The sequence below is a fragment of the Hetaerina americana genome, unplaced genomic scaffold (genome assembly GCF_022747635.1).
Source record: "Hetaerina americana unplaced genomic scaffold, ioHetAmer1.1.p SCAF_5, whole genome shotgun sequence".
In the NCBI taxonomy this organism is placed as follows: domain Eukaryota; kingdom Metazoa; phylum Arthropoda; class Insecta; order Odonata; family Calopterygidae; genus Hetaerina; species Hetaerina americana.
Window position 1 is genome coordinate 7,475,103 of NW_027287095.1, and position 6,220 is coordinate 7,481,322.

General features: G+C 34.0%; 1 non-coding gene across 1 annotated transcript; it reads right to left on the bottom strand.

Moving 5' to 3' along the window:
* Positions 1-1,477: 1,477 nt before the first annotated feature.
* Positions 1,478-1,550, bottom strand: TRNAK-UUU (transfer RNA lysine (anticodon UUU)). Its single transcript has one exon. It is a non-coding gene; the product is annotated as a tRNA-Lys (tRNA).
* Positions 1,551-6,220: the final 4,670 nt, after the last annotated feature.

Consider the following 6,220-nt stretch of genomic DNA (forward strand, 5'->3'; position numbering starts at 1 on the left):
AGAAATGTATCAATTATCAAATGCATCTGAGATATTCAGAGCGTTATTACAAAAAGTCCGCTATAGAACAAAACCGACTGAGGCTTTCAAAACGAACCTCATGCCGATAGCACTTTAAGAACAGTGGCCCTTCACAGTACCGCGGTGGCAACGAGGAAAAAAGTAAACCACAATTCTGAAGGTGGCCAATAAGGTCTCAGACGCTTATGTTTTGCTAAAACTATGCATAGAGATGGAATTCATTCAGATATGTTCTTAAAATTACGAGTTCTGTTAATCTGTGCCCCAAGAAATATTCACTCACGCCATGATCTACGTATCATTTAATTATTATTGTTGAAAATCATATATTTTTCGCTGCATGCGAGTATAATTCGTTCGTGATTAATTTGCAAACAGGGACGGTTACTATTGGCTATACCAATAGCCTACTTGCTTCGATAATAATAAAATCATTTGGATGAGAAATCCTTTTCAACGGAGTGGTAAGATCTTCGTCTAATTTTGATCAGTATTGACGTATTACCATTTTTGATCGTGAATGGGAATGTTTAATCTCCGCAGTCTCATTTTTGGTCAGGAATTCTCTTACAAAAGAGGAGGTGGTCGATCAGAGCAATCGAGGCACCGCTACCAACTCGTCTGACTTTGCCTTTGGCACAATTGTGGCACGCCAAGTAACTTAAGCCTACGGAAATTGGCTGATTTTGAACCATTCTCCTCTCACAAGTTTTCCTTCCTCAATTTCATTTGTTGTACTTATTTTTAACGTGGGTCGCGGTAGTCCAGGGGTAGAGCGTTGGACTACTGACTGTAGGGGCCGGGTTCGATTGCCGGGCAAGCCTAGAGCTTCACCATGGCTAATTGACTTTTTGGGTACCAGATTTCCTAGGAAACCATAACCGGGACAGGGAAAGACACTGGCCCCCCTACCCTAATGTGTGAATTTCACACGCTGTATAGGGCTTACTAGTGGGTGGACCCTGCCATCACCAACCAAAACGACCTTCGGGTTATTTACTGTGTTTATGGTTTTTTTACAGAGAATAAATATTAAATAGAATGTGATTGCCACAATAATTCTAAATTAAGAGCAGAAAAATTGAAGCTCATGACGAAATGTATTTGGCGAGCATGTAGGTCTTCAAAAAATATCTGTTGCTCTTAATACTATTTTATAAATGATAAACAACGAAATGTGCATAGATACGTTAAAAACGCATCACACATTAGTCGAGACAGACTATCGACGAAACAGAAACCGAAAAGAACCAAGGAGAGGGGCAATTTACCTAGCACCTTGGTTCTTAAGTAAATTACTGTCATTTATTATAAAATATGAATATTTGAGTATAGCAATTTTTTTTAATTGTGGAAGAAAGGCAGAATACTGAAGACAAAAATGTTGAAGATGTTCACAAAATTTAAAAGGAATAATTAACTAAAAGTTAAATTTAAAAAAAAACAAAAAAAGAATCGCCCGAACAGGGACTCGAACCCTGGACCCTTAGGTTAAAAGCCTAATGCTCTACCGACTGAGCTATCCGGGCACTTAACAGAAACGGAGAAACATAGAATATTTATAATGTTTCAATACTAAATCCGATTTATGTCAAAAAGAGTTATATTTTAAAATTGTGCATACAGATATTTTGGGGCATTTTTCCACATATTGTTTCTTCGCAGGAATCTTTGTGTGTTGCCACTATCTTTTATTTAATTTGAAACTCCTATGCCCATGAGCAGTACAATTTTCCTTTACTCTCCGGGCTCAGTACATTTTTTCGCTTGAACAAATAAGTGCGACTAAAGCTAACTGTGTACGAATTTCAGTACATGTTTAATAACTGTTTGTTTATTTGGATATCAACTACACGTCTTGATTATACGGAGAAGTCTGGGTGGTTAGTTGGGTATGTTAGATGTTGTTTTGATTACTTCTATTTACTACTACAACTTCCTGTTTTATACGTTGGTGAAATTGTAAACGTTGTAAAGGTCCTACTCATTTGGAATGTGAATCCGTATTTGATATCATTTTTTTTATGCTATTACCAGAGCGGTGGAGTCTGATAAATTTAATGTACAATGGTGTTTAAATGTAGGGTTTTCAAGCCAACGAATATTGTAGTATTGAATAAATAATTTATGTCCGCAATAATCTGGATTTTAATTATTAGCTCTTAGTTTTATGCGGTTAAGCATACATTACTATTTTCCTTGACGCAATAAAACGTGGCCGTTGCTTTTAAGTAGATAAATTATCAATGGTATCTCTTACTAAGACATATTCGCATCTTGATCAAGCTTCCTTAAAGTATATAATTATTGACATTTAGCTTGTCTGGAGTTCAGCTGTACTGAAAACACTAGGAAACGATTGTACGAAAATGAGTAATTTCTTTGAAACCTTAATATTTGAATAGACGTTCACAACATTTACTAGGCAAAACATTATAGTTATATTTCTCATATGCAATTGATCATGGCAGCGTATTCAGAAACATTAAACAATTAACACATGCAACCATAAATTCTCTTTAATTATTTAGTGTTTTAAATGGTAAAATACATACTCCACAGAAGGCTGACAACGGCCGATGTTTTGTTTTGAAGTGCAATGCGTGGCTCTAAACCTCTTCCATAAAGCCCCGTCTTCGGTTTATGTTAGTCTCCTCATCCTCGTAAAGTAAATGTCTCTGTATATAGATCGTCTTTCAAAGGATATTAACCACAAACAAAATATTAAGGATCAAATGGAAAAATGTTAATGCAATATTTCCAATTTCTCACTAATGGATCAACTTGACTTTCAGCTATGCATTTACTAATATGTAATTTTTTTATACTACTAAGCCCCCACGATTGGGTCAATTTCATTGATTTTGAATCTATGAAAATGGAATAAATATTTAGGAGTCGAATTAATTTACATTTAGAACTCGCACATGAAACTTTCGGAGGAAAAGAAAAGTAAAAATGATGCTATTCCATAAATTACACCTTTTTGGAATTGCGGTGTTTTTCATCCATATTTTACTCACATTTTCACCTGAACTCTGATGAAAATCAGATCATTTTTCTTACATGGGTGTACATAGTGATGTTATCAGCTATGCAAAACATGATCCCACACTCTCTCATATGATTTGAAACTGAATTAGTAAACCCTTATGCATTAATTCCACCGTAATTATCTCTTTTTCATACTATCCCCATTCCTCATATTCATGTTTTCCCCTTAAAATGTAATGCACATCCTCATTCCAGATACCCCCCTCTGCTCAGACTACCTTTCCCCATCAATTTTCCTCAAAAAGCCCCTTCCACCTTAATACTCACATACTGATATTTCTGAATGCAAACTTCAACAACTACCAGTAATAATTAAAATTATTATAAAGAACTGGTTGCAATAGGGTTAGATGAAATAATGGAAAGGTAAACCAACTTATAACAGATTTCAATATCAACCACATCCATGATGCCTGAAACTACCTTGCATAAGGAAACTGTTATCCAATTAAAATACTCCAATAAACTTCAGAGGTCAAAAGCAAATAACTGCATAACATTCCACAAACACATTGTAAATTGTTCATCCAATATAGTTCACATATACCAATAATTTCATAAACTGCATTTATATTGTTTATAATCCAATTAAGAGATCAGTTTCACTGTGAGTGATGATTGCTCATCCATTTCATTCCAAGGTACCCCATCATCCTCTTGGAATGTAAATCCACATTAACTTTAATTAGTTTGTACACTTCATAATATAGTTAATGCTTACTTATTTGCAGGAAAGGTTTGTCAACTGCCATTAGCATTGGTAATACTAGTCATTATATGAACACATACATTGAAATTGTATATTCTTTTAATAACATTGATGTTTGCTGTGAGATTTGGGCAACTTTAGTGCTTAAAATTATCAGAAACCTAAAGCATTACGTGAGCATTGATGATTCCTGTTGGATCCCAAAAGTATTAATGATTGGACTTGGATGGGAGACCTCCATAACTTTACCATGATACTCTTGTCCTATCTGTCTGCATGTAGCGAGGAGGATACACATGGGTTGTCACAATGGACCCAAGAACCAGGGGCTCCTGTTGAAGCCCCCCCCCCCCAAATACAAGTAACTAATCAAGGGTTTTTATTTAATATTGAGAAGTTGTAAGTTGAGTGATTTTATAAAATGGTTCTTCCTCCCTTTTCACCAGTGAATAGGGAAAATTTTACAAATTGAATGGTTTAAATGTTAATTTCAACAATATTCTACTCAATACATGTACTTGGACTGTGAGAGAATAAGAAAGGTCAAAGGACCACTAGAGAAGAAGTAAGCTGCACCTGTGCCCACTTTTACATGGCAGTACTGTGACAAACTCTGCTCAATGGCAAGGATATATAAATTAGGTGGATTCTTATGACTAGCAGTGCACAAATTCCGTAATCACTGAAACTAAATTTCACAATAATTTAATCTATGTAAACATAACAAAAAAATGTTTTGCTAAGAAAAGCTATGCATCTACATTTTGGTTGCATAATTACACATCCCCAAGTCAATGTATGGGGGAAATATTGCTTTTAGCTTTACTTTTGAGCTTGAAGTATCTACAGGTATGCATCAGTTTGTCAGATTTCATTTAAACAGCATAACATAAGTAACATTCTAACAAACTTCTATTCATTTAGGTAAATTAAAAAAATACATACTGAAGTGCTTCAAAATAAATGTAACTGCTCCATGATTTTTCTCTCTTTACATTATTCTTATCTAAGTATATATCCTCTAGTTATTTCTTACAGATCATTATTTACTTATACATGTTTATCACATAGTTACTCCTGAACTTTTATATTTGTAATTATGTTAAAATGAACAGATTAGTTAATTGTATTAACATACTTATATTCAATTGTTCTCAAGCGAGCCAAATCTGAAATTAATTTACTCTTTCCGGGATCTCTAAATAATTCAGTACTCATAAAGTCGTTCACTTAATGAGTCCTGAATTATTTACTCAATTATTGTCAATCAAAACTCAATTTAGGTTTCCTCTTTGTCTTTACCTTCATATGTAATGAATTCCTTTTTACTGCAGTTAATTTACAAGTTGGAATAAGAACGTATTTAAAATTCCTTGTCAGTAATTTTGTGAAAGGCATAACATTAACTCCATTTTTTAACTTCTCCAAAATCAATAAAATGTAAATATATATCGAATGCAATTACTTTGTGATTTTATTGACTCTACCTAATTAACATCCAACAATTTCTTACCTTCTCAAAAATAAAACATAAAGGCTTACTATAATCCAATATGTATTCTACATATAGCATCCTGACACCTAGGCACAGACATTATACACTAGCAGCCTGAGCGTGGCATACTTTTGCATAGAAAGTTTCCCAGGCCTGGACAGAATTAATAAGATTAAACTTCACTGGCCGATTCCCCAGGGTTCTTTTTCCCTAGAGCAGAATTAGATTGCTTTATCATGGAAAATACCTGAGCAAATTGAGATGAAATGGGGATGGGAGGATTAGGGGAAGCTAGACCCAGACGAGTTATCTCCTAAATATGTGACCAACTATCTCAGCATTCAAACTCGCAGAGTTGGCACAGTTTGTAGCCTCCAAACCATTGTGGTAGAATGTAGAAGCTTGAATCATATATGTCATTAAAGGGCACTTAACTCAAAAAAAGGTTCAAGAATTATTGTCTGAAATTAGATAAAAGTATTGTACAGTAATGCCATTTCCTGTGCTTTGATCCCTCATAAAGTGCTTTTAAAGATGTAGCCCAAGGATAGAACATGAGAGAAGGATTACATTTTGATATTTGAGTATATGAGTTCTCAATAGAATCAAAGCAGAGATAGTCCTCATATTTAAAAGAAAAAACATTGATCTATTTCTATTCATGTCTTATCTAGTCTATTCTTTCAGCTGAATAGCTTGAGCAGTATCCCTATGCCATGTATTTATTTCTTAATTTTAAGAAAAAAGTAAACTATACTATTAATCAATTCCATCACCAAAAGTATAGGTCCGGAATTTAAAGAATCGTATGCAGTTCTTAATTAATACTGTAATTACATTTTTTTTAATTAGAATTATAACTGACCTTAAGACCTTTTATCCGTATTATAATACATTTCTTATTACGATTAATATAGATACTATATGATGCAGCTTGATAT